Source organism: Taeniopygia guttata, chromosome 1, assembly GCF_048771995.1.
Source record: "Taeniopygia guttata chromosome 1, bTaeGut7.mat, whole genome shotgun sequence".
NCBI classification, from domain to species: Eukaryota; Metazoa; Chordata; class Aves; order Passeriformes; family Estrildidae; genus Taeniopygia; species Taeniopygia guttata.
This window is the reverse complement of record NC_133024.1, coordinates 107,528,562-107,550,540: the sequence shown is the minus strand read 5'-3', so window position 1 is coordinate 107,550,540 and position 21,979 is coordinate 107,528,562. Positions and strand designations below refer to the sequence as shown.

The 21,979-nt window shown below is 45.2% G+C and overlaps 1 protein-coding gene across 1 annotated transcript in view; it reads right to left on the bottom strand.

The window, feature by feature from the left end:
- The window catches only part of TSPAN7 (tetraspanin 7), a 250,411-nt gene that overhangs the window by 103,983 nt on the left and 124,449 nt on the right, over positions 1-21,979 (bottom strand). The window lies entirely within an intron of this gene.

The window sequence follows — 21,979 nt, the reverse complement described above, 5'->3', positions numbered from 1 at the left end:
AGCACAGCACCCTCAATCACTCAGAGATTCTTTCCTCCTGGATTTGCCCATTTAAGAGATCAGCACTACAGAAGAGAGTTCCCACTTGTTCTGTACCCCTAAAATAAATTACTGGGCATTTTGTGGGGTGAAGTACAAGATCTTTAAGGCTACAAGAGGGAAAAGCTACAGAGAAATCAGGTGGCTGGTGAGCCCGTGGCAGAACATACCATTCTTGGCGGAGGTGAGCCCCATTCCCCCTGCAAACAAAAGAAGCATCAAATCCAGGAGTTTTCATGTTGTGATGACATTCATCCCAGCAGGGCTCTGCTCCCGAGGAGAGCTGGCACCAGGAAATTATGTGCAATACATTTAACTGATTTACAGCTCTGTGCTTGTCCAAGCCCATTGCCAGCTCCAGTTACTTTACAGCCAGCAGCAGCTTCAAGCCGTTTAAAGGTTTCTTTTCCAGCTCACAATATGCACACAAGGCGGAAAGGAAGTCAACAAAAATCATGAGTTAAAGGGAAAACATAATTTCAAGAAGGAAAACGTACATAACCCCATAAAAAAGAAGAGTCTAATACGTGCCTTGGAAGGAAATTCCCCGTCTCAACCCAGGTACCAAGGAGCTGAAAGAGGGGCTGGTGGGGCACTGGGCAGTGGTAGCCCCTTTGGGCACATGGGAGACTTCAGTTAGAAGGAAAAGGGTGGAATGGATGCCATCAGCATATGGCATTTTCACCAGGATAGCAAGAATCTGCCTGTTGCTACCCCCCCTTACCCTGTGGATAGGTAAAGGAGAGCCAGTGTTAATATGAATTTATCTGGAGGCAAAGAGCAATTCTCAGAAAAGCACTGGCAAGCTTGGGTGAGGCAGACATAGATCCAGCCAACACACAAGTCTCAGATTCATATCTTTTGAGAAAAATGTGAAATCACTAAAAAATAATTCTGTTTCTCGTTGTGCTGCATCATAAGGAAATACAACACATCTTTTAATGCGCAAAACTTAAAGTTAATTTTTAACTTTCCTTCTTTATCTACTTCAAAGCTGAGCTCAGACTATCACAGTGGGCACCTCTCCAATTTCTGCTTATAATTTTGAGTTACCCTTCCCATGGTTCTTTTGTTCTCATACAAAGACCAACTTTGTGCATTACAAAGTTTTCTTCACTGTGACTTATTTTTCTTTTAAAAAATCAACTAAACAGAGGCAAGTTTACTTTCAATGCATTTACATTTTAGCTTCTTTAAGCCTGGTGAGAACCTCACAGAGGTGCCAATTTGGACAACCTTCAAAGCTGAGGGGAGCAAATGTGACTTTTGCTGTCCATATATCCCATCTTTAGTAAAAATCCTTGCTGTGCATGTGGTTGAAGCACTAGAAAGTGTCAGAGTTTACTGCAATTCCTAGATAAGCTGGAGCAGAGGACTTCTTTTACATCTCTTACGTACATTAGAGGGTGTATCTGTTTCTCTTTATTGCTGAAATTTCACCACAGCTGGACTTCCACGGGGGTTTCTCCACCCTCTCCATCTTTATCAGACTCAGTAGGGAGAAAAAACTCCAAAGAATATTTTTTTTTCAGTTTCATTTCTGATTTTCTCAAATGTAAGTTGTTTTTTTGTTTTTTTTTTTTTTTTCCTCTAGAGTGGAACATAGAACTTATTCACTACCAGGACATCCAATCCACTCTAAATTATATTCAAACATGTAGGGAAAGACAGTTGCTGCCTCATAGCATTTACAACTGGGATATCTTCTCTAAACCATTGACACAGAAATAATTGTTTGCAAGATCCCACTCTTTTGTTTATAAACTTGTTAGAGTGTCACAGGGACATTCTCTTTTCTTTCAGGATGTTTCATAGAACAGCACAGAGGAAAGAAAGAGAAAATTTCTATTTCTGCTCCTTGTTTTTCCTATGTGGAATGTGTTTGGAGAATTGTTTACCTGGAGTGATTGCTTGATTGGATTCTGGTGAGGATTGTTTGAGCCTGATGGCCAATCCAACCCACCTGGGGCTGGGCTCTCGGGAGAGGGTCATGAGTTGTTAGATATAGTAGTTAAAACAAGTAAGTTTGTAGTTTTAGTATCTTCCTTTAAATAGTATATTAATGAATTATAACATAGTTATAATAAAGAAATCATTCAACCTTCTGAACTAGAGTTAGACATCATAATTTCTTCCCACCAGGTTCACCTACATTTTACAATATTAGAGCTCTGAAAATATGGTTGAACTCTAGAGGGTAAGCAAAGACCATGTGGTACCCATGGAGAAAAACCCTCTGGGGAGTGTTTTTCCTTGCATCCCCATCAATGCATAGGGAAGACCTCTACATGCCCAGGTCAGAGACCCACAGGGCTCCACATCCCTCTCCACAGCAGGCACAAACCCCTTCTGCCCTCTTGTCACTGACAACAGAACCACGGGGCACAAATCTGCTTCCATCCCACTCCTCCACTTCTGTGCACTTCTCCTGAGCCCCTTCCTCCTGGCTGGGAACTGGCAGTTCAGGGAGCACCAAGTGCTACAGCAAAAGCCAGATGTTTGGTCTTGACAAATTCAGCATGAAATGATTTTAAACCAGCATAATAAAAATAACACTTAATGAGAGACCTACATGCAATTTTTACCTAATGCAACATTTTTTTTTTTTTAGTACAGCTCAATGCAAGTTCCACCTAAACCATTAAAATTGAATTACTAGCACAGAAATGCACCCTTTGCCTTGCACGTGAGTAATTTGTCTTGTATTTTGAATATGGAATATTAAGAAATAAAACTTAGCACCTATGTTGTGACTGTTTTTCAAACTGCTTTTAAAATTAATTAACTCTCACCAGCTTGTGTGAGGCAGGAAAACATTATCAGCCTAGCTTTTACAAACTGAGGCAGAGAGCTTTCTCCAGCCTGCAAGCTCCTCGGGCAACTTCACCACCGAGCTCTTTAAACTGCACTTTTAACTCCTGGAGCTCAGATTACTTTGCAAAGGAAATTGGCTTCCTTTCCTTGAGATGAAAGGAGGCAGGAGGAGAAGAGAGCTGTCAGTTCAGAGGTCCAGACTGTTTGATTTAAATGCCTGGGGCTCCGACCTTGCCAGGTCCCCTGGCCGGTCCCCTTGGCTGCTGGCAGGCACAGGGGGTGTCAGGAGGGTTTCTCTCAGCAATTGCAGCTGGAACAAGGTGGGCACAAGGAACAAGGATGCTCCAGGTCCTGGGCAGTGTCTCCTGGGGTCTCCTCCTCATCCAAAGCAAGATCCTGAGCAGTCAGCCTTCCACAAGGGGCTGCGATTTTAGAAGAAATTGCTGTGCCAGATTTCCTATGGTTATTTCTTGGCTCCTCTTGGCCAAGAGGCAGAAACCTCTGGTCTCAGCCAAGGTACAGCTCTCGGGCCCTGGAGGCTCAGACCTGAGCTCTGACTTGGGACTGGCAAGCCCTGAAGAACCTTCCTGGGGCCAAGTGCTCCAGGACAGGCGATGGGACAGCTCCGTGGGCTCCTTTAACCTGCTGCAGAGTGGCAGGATGGGATGGGAGCCCCAGGCACCCCAACCCTCAGCCAGGCTGCTCTGCCTGAACACAGCACATAGCTGCTGATGGCATGAACAACAGATTTGTCTGGGGCCAAGCTGTAAGATTAAAACACCCACAGTGTTCTCCAGGGCTCGGTGAGGAGCACTGGAGTACACGTGCAGGCACAGACACAAGCTGCCCTCATGGAGACTTGCCAGAGCGGAGCCAAACCTGGGGCAAAAGGCAAGGTGGTTTTGGTTCACTTCTGTTTGCTGAAAGTCATTCAATAGAAGAAGTAAATACAAAGGGCCTGTAGGATTGCTGCTGCCAGGTGACAAAGGCCATTTTAAGGAAGGCCATAGCTTGACCTGGCCTTACCTCACTTGGCTGGTCTTCCCTTCACATCTCCCACTCTCCCACCAGCCCTCTCTCCCACTTTCTGGCATGTTACCTCCCCCAACCTCGGCCCCATGCTGGTGTGTGCTGTGCTCAAGACAACACTATCTACACCTGATAAACACTACACAGTCAGGTAACAATAGGCTGACTGGTCTGGAGCTGGTTACTGCCAAAAATAAGTTGTCCTCTGCAGCAGCATCTCAGACCAAGGTCCTTGTAAAGCACAGGGGACTCTACATGGACACGGGTTTGATGGTCCTTCTAAGGGACAGGGGACTCTACATGGACACAGGTTTGATGGTCCTTGTAAAGCACAGGGGACTCTACATGGACACGGGTTTGATGGTCCTTCTATAGCACAGGGGACTCTACATGGACACAGGTTTGATGGTCCTTCTATAGCACAGGGGACTCTACATGGACACAGGTTTGATGGTCCTTCTATAGCACAGGGGACTCTACATGGACACGGGTTTGATGGTCCTTCTATAGCACAGGGGACTCTACATGGACACGGGTTTGATGGTCCTTGTAAAGCACAGGGGACTCTACATGGACACGGGTTTGATGGTCCTTGTAAAGCACAAACGACTCTACATGGACATGGGTTTGATGGTCCTTGTAAAGCCCAGGGGACTCTACATGGACATGGGTTTGATGGTCCTTGTAAAGCACAGGGGACTCTACATGGACACAGGTTTGATGGTCCTTCTAAAGCACAGGGGATTCTGCACAGCCACAGGTTTGATTTAAATGCTGAGTCGATCTTGCAGGGGAGGGAAAAGCTGTGAAAGTCATAAATATTCTGCAGATCTCTGTGGTGGGCGATTATGTCACGGGGACATGACCCCTGTTGTCACCGCCCTGGTCTCTGCAGGAGTTCAGGCAGCAGTGGGATGTTTGGTACTTGAAAATCTGTCAGCCAAGCATGGCCAGTGTGAGCCAGAAAAGGCCAGCAAGTTCCTCAGAGTCAGGAGCTGACAAGGGGTGGAAGGAACCCCAGAGCAGAGCATCACCTCTAATCACACCTGCACACTCTGTCCTCTGCAGCTACAGGTGATTTCTCTGCAGCAGGCACATGGAGGAACTCACCTGCTTCCATCTCAGCTGGGACCAACAGGGCAGAGGGCAGCTCAGATGCATTTTTCAAAAACGAAAAGAAAAAACAGCCAAAGAAATAATCCAGGAGAACCCCCACACATTTAAAGAAAAGAGTAAAGCAAAGCCCCAGAAGATTTTTGGTGGTATTCCCAGCACCTCCAGTGGCTTTTGGCTTCTGGCCAGCCTGGGTGAACAGGTTCTACCATATTGTTTAGTCTCCTCACCAGAGGATGCACTGGCAAGACCTCATGGTACTTGCATGTCACATCTCAATTAACTGGGTCTTAATTTGTAGGGAAAAACCTCAAACCCAGACCCCACCATCACCACCAGAAACACACAAACAAAAACCCACAAACAAACAAACAATAACAACAAAACAGCAGCAACACTCCCAAATAAATAACTAAATAATAAAATCCACAGGGCTCCTCTGAGGGCAAGTCTCAGCAGCACTCACAGACTCACAGGTCTATCAAGCAGTTCAAGCACTATGTGAGACTAAAACCAGAGGCTGTTGAGGGATGAGACCTAGAGGACCCCTCTCTTCTGGGCTCTTCTTCACTTAGCAGATTTGCTGAGGCTGAACAGCAGCAGCATGTAATACAGCAGTAGCTGCTCCCTCCTCCAAATGATCATTTAGCCCAGGCTTACCAAGCCATTCATTTCATGCTTATTAACCTTTGGAGTATTGTTTTGTCCAGACTGCCAGACAAATTAACTTTTAAGAGGGGTCTATATGGATGTCTGCAAACTCCCTTAGACACAAAGCAACTCTTAAGGAATATTTAATGAAATATGAAACAGTCAGTTTATCTATCTATAAACTAACATTGTTCTGGACAACAACTCACTGGAAGTGCTGTGGGTAATTCTCAGGGAAAAAAAATGTATCTAAAGAGGCAAATAGCGAGGAAGAGCAAGACAGTCAGGTACATCTGCTCTGAAATCCCCATGCCAGATCCCTGCACAGTGCACCAAACCCAAGCATTGGACTGCAGCAAAATGCTAGAAGGAGGTGGCAGTTCCAGGGGACTTGGATGACACTCGTTCGTCACTGTGGAGAAGCCTGTGGAAAGCAGATTCCCTAAAAATTGGCCCAGAAATTTCTCTCACCACATACTTGCATGCAGGCCAAGTCTCCTTCTTAACATACTTTGCCTTTTGTCTTGTTTTTCTGACTTTCAACAACAACCCAAATAAACCTCTGGAAACAATGAAAGCATTAAAGGAAAATGTCATGCCTATCAATAAATGCCTTTGTGGCTGTGGGAGCAGAGAAGGCATGATGTCACTTGGGGGAATAACTTAGAAATTTCCATTGAGAAAAGGGATCTGCCTTTAACAGATGCAAAACATCCCAAAATATATGCTGTGCCACCCAGATATCCAGGAGAGCACTGAGCTGTGATGCAGCACAAGCCAGGAAACTGATTTAATTCAGGAGTCACAGAAGGAATTTGTACTTATTTACCATGGGGCACAGAGAGGTGATGAGTGCAGGGTTTAATTCTGTGAGCAAAGACATTGAGGGCAGCATTCTCCATACACTGAGACATAATAGAACCCCTCAAGGTGTATGTGAAATGCTGAGGCTGGCTGAAGCTCTGCACCTGAGCCCTTTGCTGGGCTGTTGAGTTCCACTGTAGGACTTTGTATGAAATCAAATAACAAGTTTGCTCCTCTCACCTTGGCTGCCTGATGGACCTCTGTTGGTTTCAAGTGCATGACAAAGGAATGAGGCTCTTCTCCTGGTGACAGAGATGTTGATTTTCTTGTTGACTTTGTCCTGCAGTGGACTGGAAACAGCAGCCTGGTCCTTCAGGGCTGGGTAGTGGTTCAAAAAGCCACCTCTGTTCACCTTCCAGCTTCCACCCTCCACTGGCTCAACTATTTTAAGTGCATCACTTAACAGCTTCCTGGCTGGTGGCTCTCAATACTGACAAGTACACTGGATTGAGATCAGAAAACAGGATTTTGAACGTGAGAAGAGCCAACACTATGATGGCTAATTTTGACCCAGATGTTACCCTCCTGAAATTCCTGGGAGGGTGGGATCTGAAATTCTGGTTTTTGCAGCTACAGAGGTCCAGAGGTGAGTTGGGGCTTCAGTTCTAGGCTGAGTAAATGCTGCTGTAAAACACTTAACCACCTCTTCAGCTCACTAAAAACCCGAGATTTCCCCACCTGGGAATGAAAAAGAGAGAAAGAAAAGTGAAAACGCAGAGTCCCAGACAGCAAGGTCCTGCAAAGCTTTCTGGTTTTCCTCTCTACAATCACTCTCTTCTAAGGAAGAACTCTGGAGGAAAATTAGATCGACTTACAGTGTTACAACAAATTTCATACTGAGAAAGCACTGGCTCCTGGCAGTCTGTGCTGGGATCTATAGAAATTATGGACTTTTGCCCAAACCCATGATCTGCTGGGCTTTTGCTGTTGCTGTTGATGAAAGGCACGAGCAGGTATGAAACGAGGTGAGCAGAGACCCTTCCTGCCTGCATTTGAGGTCATCCTCCCTCTCGCATTTGCAGCATGGCACTTGCCTGCTGCCAGAGGCATCCACAGCTCACAAACAGAGGAAGACAGCTCCAACTGGAGCATCTGGAAGTGCTAAGGTACAATTTTACTCTGGGAGAAGTGGTGGTTTGGAAATGTCGGGGCAGGGCTTGGAGTGTATCTGCACTGCAGAGAGCAGCACTGCCAGGGACAGCTGAGCTGGCCCCAAAAGAGCTGCTGGCACAGGAAGGACAGCTCTGGTGACCTCAAACACGGGTTCAGTCCAGCTGACAGTGACCTTGAGCGGGTGGAGTGCAGACAGAGCTACATCCTATCCCCATGTACCCAAACTGTGGGTCAGGTCTGCTCTCCACTCACCACAGTCTCAGTCTTGGGAGCAGACTGGCACATCCCATGGCTCCCTGCTTGCCTGCAGGTTTCCTTGTAACATAACCAAGGCCACTGCAGGGACTGCTGCAGACCTGCACCTTCTCACAGCAGGCAGAGATGCGCTCCCTTCCCAGCATTTAGACCTTTTCTTGTGCTTATTATGTGCTTCCTTTGCGGCATTTATACCTTTCTGTCTAAATGCTGCAAGTCCTACTGTCCCTTTCATCAGGATGGATGATTTCTGGCTCTCCTCCCCCAAAACCTGAGTTGTTACAGCTAGAATCCACTGAATGCTCCTGTTTATAAAGCAAAGGCCAGCACAGCTCACATTTCCAAAGCATAGCTGGATCTGGTTAAGAGAAAGAGCAGTGAAGTCATAACAACTTATTCTATCATTAAATTCAGCTGTCCCAGTTTGGGCAGACTTGAGAAGCAAAACAGTAGTGGGCTGAAGTTAAGCAGACCCTTTTCAGGGTAGATTTGTGCTCTAAAATGCTACAATTTGTGGTTGTTAGGGTCCTTTTAAAAGGCTCCTGTGCAATGCTAGCACATGAAGGGTCACTCCAAATGCCTACCATATGCTGCACAGGCACAGTTTCCTCTCAAGGTTTTCATTATTACATTTTTATTTTTTCCTTTAATTCCCTAGGCTGCGAAGTAGATGCACTTGTATTGATGGGAGGAATTTCACCTGTTCAAATCAGGTTTTGAGGGATCTGGACATACTTTTTTATGTTTCCTGCTAAGCCCCTTGTCCCTCCAAGAGTGGCGGTCATGCTTCCCATTTCCTTGCACATACCCCAAGTACCTGTGGCTGTGCTGCACAGGGCTAAGGCAACACAAGAACTCTCTGCTTACTTAACAGAAGAATGTAAATGAATGTCGGTCTCACCTCTAATGTCACACAAGAGTCAACACAGGAAGATTATATTCCACCAAAAGCCTTGGCCTGCAGGTCATTGTCCCTCTGCCAGCCTATTCCAGCTATTCCAGGAAAGTCAACAGACCTCGACCCATCATCTCTTCCAGGTGGGTCAACAAATGATACCACTGAGTTCATTTAGATTTTTTAAAAGCGTAGCTTTTCTAACTGGGAAAATATACACTGAGCAAATTTCATTCTAGCTCTGACACGCTTAGACAAATTAGAGTACAAAGTTCCTCTGCTTGTTTTGTTTCTCCACAAAAGCATTTGCAAAAAAGGCTAATCCACATCATTAACTGTGCTACGTTTCCAATTCTGGGTTTGTACACATGATGAAGAAAGATTAGCTGTCAGAATTTGTGGACTACAGTCAAAACCTGTAGCTTTTAAACACTTTCTCATAGGGCTCCTGAGTTTTGGCTCGAGTTGCAATTTCAAGAGGTCTGTTCTCAGTGAAGTTGTGGATCAGATGTAACAGCCAAATTAATTCAAACAAAAGGTAGCAGGTCAGGTAGCTTGCAGAATAAATGCTTGGGAACCCACTTACATTACTCTTTACACAGACAGCTTCATTTGGAAGTTCTTGTTCTGAACAATACAAAACCACATTTTTTATTGTAAAGGAGGCAGAGTTGGGCTCAGAGAGGTTCAGGATGAGAAGAAATAAAAGACTAGTATTTACAGCAATGCATTCTGTTTCCCAGCTAAATCTGTCCTTAGGTCTTACTAAGGACATGTAGAAAGTGTTACAGCTCCCATTTGATGTGCAGCATAGAGGTCTGGCCCTATGTTTAGTTAACAGCACTCTGCTCACAGCCATGGTAACTTTGCCTGGCTGTTCAAATGTATTTCTGCAGCCACTGGAAAAATGTGAATTTTAATATTCCACCTGGATATAACAGAAATGTGAATACCAGAAGCTCTCAAAGCAGAACTCATCCTTCAGCTCGTGAGTGGAAGCGATGGCTTTCTTGACTTTGTAGCATTGTTGAAGATTCAACAAATTTCCCCTTCAACCTCCACATACTCTAGAGAAGGATTCCAAAAAGGATGATACTTGAATTTCCCTAAAGCTTCACATTTTATGAAACACATAGTACAAAGGCTGAGAACCATGGCTTCAACTGAGCATGTGAGTGTTCCCATCCAGTGAGGGCTGCACTGGAAGGAGGATAAGGAAGAAATCAAGGAGATTGTGTGGGAGGTATAGAGGCACTCTTCAGTCCACCATTTTACACTTACTGTTTTTAAGATCACTGATCACATTCAGATGAACTCTAAAATACTGGATCAGATTGCTTCAGGACTTCCCTCAGGCCTTAAGAAATTTTCAGGTATTTTTAAATCACGACTAATGATTTAATGATCACACAAGATGTGAGCTGATGCACAACTCTGTCTTTTCTGCAGCCATCTTACTCTTACCCAGTCTTGTTTATTTAATGGTGTCTTAATCCAAGCTAATCACATCCCTAGCAGCAAATTATGTTCTAAATGACAATGAATTATGTTAGCAGGAGGATAATCAGGGGAGAGCAATCCAATCACTTCTATTTTTTTCAGCATACCTTAATCAAAAATGGCAGAGAAGAAGAAGACACATTGCAGAGCAGCACATGAGAGGAGTAAGGTGTTGCTGAATATTCCTGGACCTGCATTAAGCAAGTGTGAAGAAGGTGTAGGAGCCTCCCATCAGAGCTGTGCCTTCAGCTTGGTACTGGCTGCAGGACAGGTAAGACAGGGCTCTGGGGGAAATGGGGGGAGGCGTGAGGAGGGTTTGAAGGAGGATGGCTAAGCAGTGTTACCTGGACTTGAAAGCACTTTAGTAATGAATAAACGATAATTTATTAGTCCTGCACTAAGAGCTTGCACTAGCCTTCAGAAAAGCCCTTGGTGGGTCAGTACACATTGAGCTGGGGCTGAGCAGCCTGAGCAGCTCCCTTGGCTGAAATGAAGAGTGGGAAGGGAGAGGGTAGAGGGGAGGAGCAGGATAGGAGTGTCCAGTGGATGCTGAGTACAGACACAGTGCACTGCAGAGCTGCACAGCCCCTTCTCTCCCCCAAGCTGTTTGTTTTCCAGGGAAGCACTCTAGTAAGGATACTGGGTATTTATCAGCCTTCCCAATGCCCTGACAGACAGGCCACATGTCAAACGTGCTATTTACCAGGAAGCACTTTTATTGATTCTTTTTTGATAAGAGAGTAAAATATTGGCAAAGGCTCTGCTTACTCCTTATCACGAACATCAGCACAGAGCAAATTTCATGCATTAGTCCCTTACTTTTTTGACAATAATGTAGAAAGCTTAGATAAATTCACTCATCTTGCAGCAATGTTGCTTCTGGAATAGCTGCTTTGTAGCAGTTATTCAGTTGCTGGGAAGTGTCAGATCAGCAGCCAAGCAGCACAGCCAGTCCTGGCACTCAGAGGGGATTATCTGGGGCTAGAGAACTGCCCCCTGCAAAAACAGATGCTAGTAACAATTTGCTAAAGTGATATGTCCTGTCCCACAGTTGAAAAGTACCCTGGGACCCTTTCTCCATCTGCCTGCACACAGCTGTCATTTGTTTCAGCCTGATTCAAAAGTACATTTTGTCTTCAGCAGTTTCATATCTGCCACAAATGCCATGAGAAACAGGACAAAGCCTTCTCTGCAGTGGGAAAAGAGCCTTAATGGACAACTCTCTTTCAGCAAGCCTTAGGAAAAAAAACATGCTTCTAAAAAGGCAGTAAATAAATTGAGATTCGGCCTAAGTGAATGCAGGCTGGTATGTTTTGGGGGGAGGGAGGAAAGGGAGGAGTAAAAAGAAAAGGCACTTACAGTCATGAAAAAAAACGGAGAATCAATAAATAGACTGAAGAACAGTGAACAAAATGCACCAGGATTGAAAATGAAAAAAAGAAAAAAAAAAAAAAACCAACAAAAAACCCTCCAGCCTTGGGGAATCAGTGCTGCATATACAGCTGCCATGGCCCAGGAAAAGAAAAATTAAGGGATCCATGGGGTTTTGGCCACAGCTGATGGCTGTGGCCAAAAACCCCACACATCTTTAGTTCTCTACTTTAAAAAAGACCTGATATTTCCCATATCCTACTTTACAGCTCTGTAGGACTGGGATCAAACCCAGAAGAGTTGGGGTAGCAGTTTTCTGTCACTCTCAGGGTTATGCCTGAGTGATGGGGTAGGAAGGAATACCACAAGAAGAGGAGGTTTAGGAATTTGCCTTGGGAAGTTTGTAACCATGAATTGTATACACAACATTCTCAGCACCATACAAAGTTTATTAAAAACACGTGTAATTGAATATATATTTATTCTACTTCTATTTCTTTCTTCAAAATGCATTGCCACAAACCTGTTAGGCTTCTTAAAGCTTGTGATCCTGTTTATTTAAGATGTTGTTTTCCTGTTGGAGATGTGCTTTTTCAGGCTGAGCGCCGGGAGCTCAGGCAGTGAAGCTCTAAACACCACTCCCATCGATTCCTGCCATCATGCTGAGAAGAAAAATAAGATAATCTCACCAGATCCTGCTCATGTCATGAAAATGCATAGGCAAGAAGACAGCACATGGAAAAGCACCTTGTCTCAGCACAAATGTCCCCCTTGATTAGGGCAGGGTTGCTCCCACAGGGACACCAGTTGCATTGCTGGTCCTTGGGCTGAGGTGAAGTTTCTGGCACGGACAGCCCAGCTGTGGATGTGTGAGCAGGTCTGGCCCATCCCAGCAGGAGTTTTCCCTGTGGGATTCTGTGTCTGACTGCAGTGATGGGAGCCAGAGCCTTCACACTCAGGGGCACTGATCTGGAGCTGAGGGAGTGAAGAATCACAGATCCACAGAATATTCTGAGTTGGAAGGGACCCACAAGAGTCCAGCTCTAAAGCACCAGAGCAAACCCAGTGGGCTGCCCCAGGCACAGGGCTTGCTCACACTTGGGAGGAAGTTTTCCCTCGCCCAAACACACTTCAGGGCTCTCACCAACCTTGCAGCAGGCAGAGCTCAATGCCTACCCCAGAGGCATCCAGGCAGTCAGTCCTTGTGTACAATTAACTTTTCTGAGCTTTGGGACCTGCTTTCTCCCAGGCATGGGACCAGCAGCCCATATGCCCATGCAGCTTGCTCTCCCTCGACAGGCAGCCCATGGCTGATTTTTCTTTCTGGAAAGGATCAGGAGTCTTGCTTTAAGCCTGGTTTTCAGGAAAAAGGAATAAAAGAAAAAAAACCCACATGATTTTACTCTGTGTGTACAAATGCCTGGATCTCCCTTAGCAAGCTTTGAATCCATCAGCCCAGCTCACCCAGATCTGACCAAGGAGTTGGTATTTCCAGCTGCCCTTGGTGGGTTAAGAGACCTTGGAGGTGGCACAAATTAGGGGAATGTATGTGTCACAATCCCCACAGGGACATTTCCCTCTTCTGGAAACCAGAGCCTGTGGCTGGAGGGACTGGGACACTGGCACCTGACTCTGTTTTACCCTCCTACATGGTGAGGGTAAATCTGTGGGAGCCAGGAACGCAGAGGCTTGGGGGTTTCACAGTCCTGACACAGCCAGAGACACCTGGCTCCTGCAGGCTTTGTGGGAGCACTGGGTATTCATGTTCTCCCCAGGGAGAAGACTGAAGCATGAGGGCATGTTTTTTTGGCAGGGAGCCCCCATGCCAGAGAGAACATGTAGACAGACCTCACAGTGCCCCAGCTTCAGCAAGAGCTGCAGCTGAAGCTTTCCTTTCCTCAGATGTCAGAGTGGGACTCAGATTCAGTCAAAGAAAGAAACTGAGAGTTTCTAGCCAGGCAGATGCCTGAGAAAGAGCTGGAGAGAATGTAAATAATTTTTTATTTCTTTTGTTTTTCACATTGTTTATAGTTAAGTTCTATCACTGTGTGTCAAGCACTCTGCACCAATGGTGTAAATTGTTTTCACTTCAGAACCAATGGATTTGGTCATTGCGAAGCTCTATATAAAAGAGCGCTGTATCTTGAATAAATCAGAGTTTTACTCTCAACAGCCTTCTGAGTCAAGTCTATTCATTCCCATCCTGCCTCAACAGCAACAGTCAACCACCACCAAGACACAGCTCAGTACCAAACCACCTGCTCATCAGCTCTCTGACTTGCTGCTTCCCATCTTCTCTACCCAGCCCCCAGCATGCTCACTGAGCCCACTCCACTCCTGGGCTTTACAGCTTAAGAGGAAAGTATCTGCATAAAGTAATACGTTTTTATAGTTTGCATTTCTATTCTGCCCTGCACATCTTCACATCTGTCACAGGTTTTTCTCAAGGTCTCAGCTCTACAAGCAGGACTCTCATACACCCTAGGATGTAAACCTGAAATCACAAAATGATCTCATGCTTTTTTTTCCCCCTCTGGTTTCAATCTCCCTTCCCTTTGCCTTCATACTTCCAATATATAGAGTATGTTTCCCTGCATTAATTTTCAACTATTTTCTATTTCCATTTTTGCCTTTTTTCCTTCTCCTTGCTCTCTCTTTTTGTCTGTGTTTTGTCTACTAGTCCTCATTTCCTCCTTCTGTCCTATTCCAAAATCATCCTATGAGCCAAGCCTACTATCTGTAAAGAGTAATGCTGTCAGCTTTAATAGGAGCTGAATTAACTCTCATGGCTTTCATCTTCCCATCTTTTTTTTTATTTCCCTGCATCCTCTGTTCCCAGACAAAAAAAAAAAAAAAAAAAAAAAAAAAAAAAAAAAAAATTTCCCGGTTCCTGCTTCCATTTTCAACTTCTCTGGAATTTACTTGAGCTTTTCTTTCTATTACTTACCTCATTACCTCACACCCTTCTGCAGACCCTCCTTGAGTCTTCCCAGCTCTTTTCCCTCTATCCATCTGGCAGTAAACAACCCACCTAATCTACCATCTCCCCGGCTACTGAGCGTTTCAGTCCACACCCGCCACTGTTGGATGGGAGCACCTAAAATATATTTAAGATTAGGATCTCTCTCCCGTTCTCTCCCCTTCCCTTCACAAATGATGCCAAAAAGGCTGCTGTGGGGTTTTGTTCGGTAGTTCTGGCTCTTCCTTCTCTGCTCCTCCCTAGCTCTCCTGGAGAAACAGAAAGCCAGAGATGTGGGTTACACAAAATTACAATTAGCCTGTTAAATACAGGAGAGATTTACTGTCTTGCTTTCTCCCCCAGAACACGACATGAAGCCTGATGTAATATCATCCAAATCCATGCAAGGACTGAAATGAAACTCCCCACGAGCAGGAACAGATCTCGGGGAGAAGAGATTGGCAAAGAATGTGTGGGAAAAAAGAACTGGATGGGAGAGAGGACTGTAGAAGATGGGAATAAATGGGAATATTAGAGGAAGCCCATGTTACCTGACACTTGGTCTTCTCCCTTGTAATCAGGGTCTCCCTTGAAATCTGTATTTTACTGAAACAAACTATCATTCCCTGGGAAAGTAATTTTAGGAAGTTGATCTAGACAGTAGGGTAATGATCATGATCACCCATCATGATCTCAGCTATTTCTTTCCCATTGTTCATAGGAAAGTAATTTTCTCACAGCCACTGCTTCTCTCAAACTTCTCTGCTGTTCTGGGAAGCAGAAAGGAAAAGGGCAACTTTGTGTATCACCTAAACTTGATCACAAAAGTACAAGCAGGTCTGGAAGGGACTCAGTAACTTTGACAGTAACAAAAAGCAGTGGATCCTGCTCCCTTCTGTCCCCAAAACCAGGAGGAGAGGACAATGAGAGATGTTTTTTGGAGTACCTCCTCTTTCTGTGGGGCCAGAAGGGAAAGAAAACAGAAATCACCAAGAAGGGTTGAGAGATACGAGCATCTCCTACTCTCTTCCAAGGTGTGAGAGAGAAGAGGAGATGGGGAGCAAGGATGAGAGCCTCTTCTAGATTTCCCTGGGCAGTGAAACATCTGCCTGGAAAAAGCAGTAATATTTAGGGTAGGGTGCTGGGAGCAATATGGGGGTCAGAGGACTGAATCTAGCCCTCAGATTTCTTCACAGATTTCTTCAGCTCCACAGTGGAAAAGGGCCAAAGGTGAAGTAAACTTCCATCCATGTTTTAGAAAACGTGCTTCCAGCCCTGGAAGTCTGTCTAGGCTGCTGCATGCAGGCACTTCTCCAAAACACAGGGGCTAAATGCAAAAAATGCAGACAGGAAAACCACCCCAGGTTGCCAAACAGCTTCTCTGAGAAGGAAAAGGAAAGAGAGAGGAAGGAAGATACTATGCAGTAGAAGCAAGAAGGAAAAAAACCCCAAGATCATAAAAATTTTAATTCAAAATATCTTAATTCACAGAAATTCAAATCAGCTACGTTAAGTACATCGTGCTAATAAGTTAGAATTGCCTTGACTTGCTTTATCTAGACACCAAGTTCTTTAAGTGCATCATCAGTAAATTATATAAATTAGTTGCCATGATGTTCTTGCAACCAGAATTAGATTTCTGCAGGTTTTAGTTCTCCTCCTTTCCTATGGCAGGAGCTGAGATAGAAATGAGGAACAACTCTGTTCATATGCTTCTCACCATTTCCCATTCCTTGAGTACTCAAACTTTCTACTCCAGGCACAGAGTAATTAGAAGCTCTTTCTGCTGCACTGAGGTTTGCAGCAGGTACATGGCACCAGCTCATGTCCCCAGTCTCAGTCCACAACGCTGATTTAATATGGTGTGGTTTTCCACAGACTTCTATAACTGCAGGGAAATACCTGCAGGAATGAAAATGCAATAATTCCACATCCATTCAGACAAATTACAACCCCAAAAGAATAACTGGAAACTTGCTTGCAAAGGTCTGTAGACTTGAGAAACAGTAGTTTGTGAAGAGAGGTAACGATGTTGATTGTCACTAGAAAGAAAAGGATTGCAGTATAAATAATGCAAGAGGGAAGGAAGAAGGGACAGACAAAAATAATATATTATTGGTCATAATCAATAACAATCATCATACAGTTTTTATGAGAACCTATCCTCCTTGAATAGGTGAAGGCATGGGAGCATACCTCAGTAGCCTAAAAATTAGAATGTTAAAGAGAAGAAAAGCAGACCATGTTTTTACCACCTGTCAAGTAAAACACGACATGCTCCTGAGTAAATAAGGCAGTATGTCTGCTGGCAAAGCATGCAGAGTATAATGCAGTCATCTGGATATTGAGGGAACTCAAATCTGCCAATTCAGAGAAACTGGGACTTCCTAGAAATTAGTCATTTTATCCAATTAATAATGAAAAACTCTTCTCTCTTTGCTTAAGGAACATCTCCTCTCTTTGGGTCAACTTCTTGGGGAATCCTCCCACATCAAATTTGAACCTGAAGAACTTGTGCCTAATGGTTCTGGCAACTGGCTGTGTCAGAGAGCACAGTTTAGGAGGCATCCTCAGAAAAGCCTTTACCTGATAGATTCCTCAAGTGGCAGAGATTGTCTCTTTCCTAGTGCCCCAGAACTGCCTTTCTCTGCTCCACTGCATTGGTTTCAGATTGTGCCTTTTGTTGTCTATGCACCTCAGGGTGCTTTCCTTTCCCTCTGTAAAAGCACCTTGATTTTATAACAGAAACTGAAGGATGCTTACATGTCTTCATACATCCACGAAGCTCACAAATAATGGAAGAGGTCTTTAAAATGCATTTGTGTTTCCTCTGCAGAGAAAACTGAGAGGACTGAGGTCAAAGACAACTCACCATCTCTCCAACAACAGTCAGTGTGAGGCATCTATACTTAGCTTTGCTTCACATCCTTTGGTATTCTCGTTGCTAAACACTTGTGTTTGCTACCTTGAAGCTGGAGCAAAGGTGACCCACTCTCCTGCCTTTAAAGGCAATTTAGAAAAGGGGAGATATTGCTGTGCAACAGCAAGAATGACTTGGCAGCTGATGCTCTGCCAGCATGAGTCATGCTGCTTTCCTAGGAAGGGACTTTCACCATGGACTGGATATAGACCAGATGACTTTTTTTTAAAATTCAAAACACTGTCCCGTAAACCATGCACTGACCTAGTGATATTCAGGATAATTGAGTGGAAGGAAGGTAGTGTACAGCTTAGCCAACAGAGTCTGAACGATCAAGCACCCAAGGTAGTCACATTGTGTTCCTTTCAATATGCTCTGACAGTCCACAGACAGCTGGTTGGTCATATGGTGCCAGTCTCTTTTCCCTGCTTCTAGCTGCTACATGATATTAAAAGGAGAAGGAAGCAAGGAAAGGAAATCCCTCCTTAAAATCATGTATACAAACAATAGCTGCATCAATGCAGATGGAAGGGGATTCTGTCCAAAACACACAGTCAAAAGCAGCAAGTGCTTCAGAGTCTGACAGCCAGTCTCTTCTGAGACTGACTTTCATGGAGAAAGGCACTGCACCTGGAGATGTCCCCAGAGCACCAAGTCAGGGGAGGAAGAGGAGGAGGGACTTGGTGTGGCAGCCCCTAAAGCCCAGCCCTTGATGTAGAGGGCAGCTCCCACTGCAACCAACATCATCAACATCCTCACCCTGTGTGACTGTGTGATTCAGGCCATGGGGCAGGGCCCTCAGCCACGTTTCTGATGGAAGCTCTTCTCCAGAATTGTCTGGGTAACTCATTACACACATGCAGACCAAAAGGGCACCGTGGGCACCAAGGCGTCTTCCTCGTCCTGCGTGGTGACTCCAGGTCAGATGGGGCATGGTGAACAACATCCTCCCCTACCTTCTGCTTTCTGTGTGAAGGAAGCTGGGCAGGAAGTTTGGAGGAACACTGTGGGTTAGCACTCTTGTTCACATTGCAGTGGATTAATTTCTGCTTCTCCTTCTCATTAAGGCAGCATCTTCTGGCAAAATCAACAGGCATTCCCTCCTACTCTTTCATGGTGGTACAGGCTCCTGCCTGCAACCTCCTGTGTTTTCCAGGTGGCTGCTCTAAGAGTAAGGAGGGAACAGAAGCTGAGAGTCAGCATAGGGCATGGCAAAGCTCCAGTGCCACAGGGAGGGTAGAAGAGAGAGGCTGGCTGGGAAAGCCATTGCCATGCAGAGCTACGTACCCAACGGAGAGAATTAGGCAAAATTCTTGCTGCCTTCCTTTTCTCTTCATCCACGATGGTTGCAGCAACAGCAATGGAAAATTTTACCTTGCACAGTGATGCGGAGGCAAGAAAAGAAGTCTGGTTGCTCCTGTGCCACAGTAAGATCCTACCTCCTGCAGAAGGCAAGGTGAGCCAGAGGAGAGAACTGTGCCAAAATCTGCACTCCACTTAGCCACAGCTTCCACAAGAAATGGTTTTAGGCTTGATAGTGGTCTTACAGCATGTCTGCTGAGAAGGATTCTCCACAAAATACTCTGCCTTTTTACCCACTGGCACCTTTGAGGGGTTGCACAGACTTTATTTTCAATCTTCCAATTAGCTTCAAGTTCACATCTTGAGGTTTCTTTAAGAGTGGTTCAACACTTCAGGAGCAACCTGCTCTCCTGGCTCTCAGTCTTCTGGCCACAGCCTTACTTTGCATGGCATCCTTTAATTAGAGAGCAAGAGAGACCTTGTGCTCAGGGTGCTCCCAGGGAGGGCAAGTCCTGGGCTCCCATCCCTGCACAAGGCCAGGCATGTGTCAGTGCCTGCGTACAAGATGCACCAGCGCTCCTGTTGTCCCTTCCTCCTTCCCTCACACACAATCCAGAAGTATTGAACCCTTTCATATCAACCAAAATTGATGGCAGCAGCACTGTTGGCTGCGCTCTGAAGGAGCTGAGAGTCTCCTCCTTAACTCCGTGTGGGACCATCTCTTCTCGGCCATGGCTGTTAAACTCTGTGTGGGACCATCTCTTCCTGGCCATGGCTGTTAAATTCTGTGTGGGACCATCACTTCCTGGCCATGGCTGTTAAATTCCATGTGGGACCATCTCTTCCTGGCCATGGCTGTTAAATTCTGCGTGGGACCATCGCTTCTCTGCCATGGCTGTTAAATTCTGTGTGGGACCATCTCTTGGCCATGGCTGTTAAATTCCATGTGGGACCATCCCTTCCTGGCCATGGCTGTTAAATTCTGTGTGGGACCATCTCTTCTTGGCCATGGCTGTTAAATTCTGTGTGGGACCATCGCTTCTCTGCCATGGCCACCACGAGGGGACAGAGGCAGCCAAGAGCCAGAGGGATGAGGTGTGACCTCAGCCTCCTCAGAGCTTGTCCCCAGCGGTTCCTGCCGCCCTGCTGAGTGTCCCAGCTGCCAGGAGAGTGGCTGGGGAGCCAGCACTGCCTCCTTAGGGACTGCAGGCTCTGGCACAAGGGGCTGGCACCTGGCAGAGGTGGCACATCAGTGTTGTGCCCAGGATCTCAGCCCCGAGCAGCCGCCAGTTTCAGTGATACTGAAACTCATCAGCATACAAACCTCTTTGGAAGATGGGACTCAGATGATGCTTTCACAACATGCTTAATCCAATCTACTTGGAAGTGGCTGCCAGGAGGGGAGGTCTGATTCTGCCTTCTGGCAGCGTGCTCCCAACCCTTCCTCCAACACCAGCCCGCAGCTAATGCAGCTACACCTTCTGCTGAATGAGGGAATTAGTACAGCTGAAAGCTTTTCTCCTCTGCTAATTTTGATCTGGATCAGCTCCCTAAGTCTGGTAACTCCATTGCAGCATGAGTGCTTGTGCCAGCACAGCAGAACTGGAGGGTTCACGGGGCTGGGATGGGAGTCAGGGGACAGAACAGGACCAGCCCTCTTGGCACTGCCTGAGCTTAAACCAGTCAAGAAATAGTCACTGCTGGGTCTTAAAATAAAAAGACCTTCAAAAACAATGATTGTGTTTGGTTGTTGAAATGAAGGCTTTCATGACTGTATTCACCTGGATGAGGAATTATTTCAGTCTTTGCAAAATACCATATACCAATACCAGTGAAAGCTGAAAGAAATCTACTGCCTGTTTCATTATAGCCAGACTTCTCAACTTCTTTAAATGAGGCTTTTTTTTTTGCATTACACTGAACTTGAACACAAAAGGCAGTATCAGAAATGCCAAGGCCGTGATCTGCCAGCTCCCCTGCTTTTCCTTGTCTCTGTTCAGGCTCGCGACAGGGTGTGTTTTCTCTCAGTGTGTGATGCTACAGTTAATAGGAATAGCAATTATTAGGGCACGTCAAAAGATAAGCACTGCACACATTAGCAACAGAAACCATTTCTTTCTGCATTGTGGGCTCTGCCTTCAAAAGATCTATTTAGACATTGATATTTCTCAAAGTATGGATTGGTGATCAGCCATCACTACTGAAACATTTTAGAAAGAAAAGTGCCTCCACATGGAAAACAGCAGGTTAATAAAAGAAGCCAGGTTTAACTATACAATTCAGACAATAAAATATCATGAAATCACTTAATACTCCTGTTATTAGTAATTGCAGCTCAGCTGAAAATTGAGAGCTGTCTGGGCGACAAAAGATCTTGGTTTACCAGGAATTTCAGAGAGGAAAATTCTCAGACAGGGGGAAAAAGGAATTGGGAGGGACATATATTGGTTACAGGATGAGAAAACTCCCCATTGCCATTCTCTCTTCCAAACATTATACAACTGTAGTAAATCCTTGAAGGAATGGTTCACCTAGCATCTGTCTCCCTGCTCCAGCACATAAACCAGTGATCAGCAAGCAATCCCAAGGCAAGGGGGATGCCACGTTCCTGTGCTGTACTCTGAGTCATGGCTTTGGGCATTCTGCCCATCTTCTCAGTTCAAATACAGATGGGAAAGTGAGATGAACTTAAAAAGGCTCAGCTAAAGTGTCTAGAATGGTGTGTCTGGGCCTGTGGAATATTGACCCTGCTGTTTGTACCCTAAAGTTGTTAAGATATAACAGGCCAGAACAAAAAGACAGAATAATTTTAGAATCAGATGTATGCAGACATGATAAAAGATACAACTGATACTATGACAGACCTAACAAATATGGGGAAGCTCATTCACTGTTTTGTGATTTAACACAGAGGCACCTGCTTTCTCTGTAAGTACTCTAAGCTTCTACTGTGCCATTCCTTCAGAACAAAATTCAAAAAGCACAAGAACTGGAAGGTGCTTTCCCCATTCTATCACTCTGGGTCAAATAAGGATATTTGAACAGAGAAGGAATGTTACTTTTTACAAAGAGTGCTCATTCTGGCAATTGCTAGCAGCAAAAAAATATACAATTATGGCACTCCTATTTGCAAATTTCCTCTAGGAAAGGCATT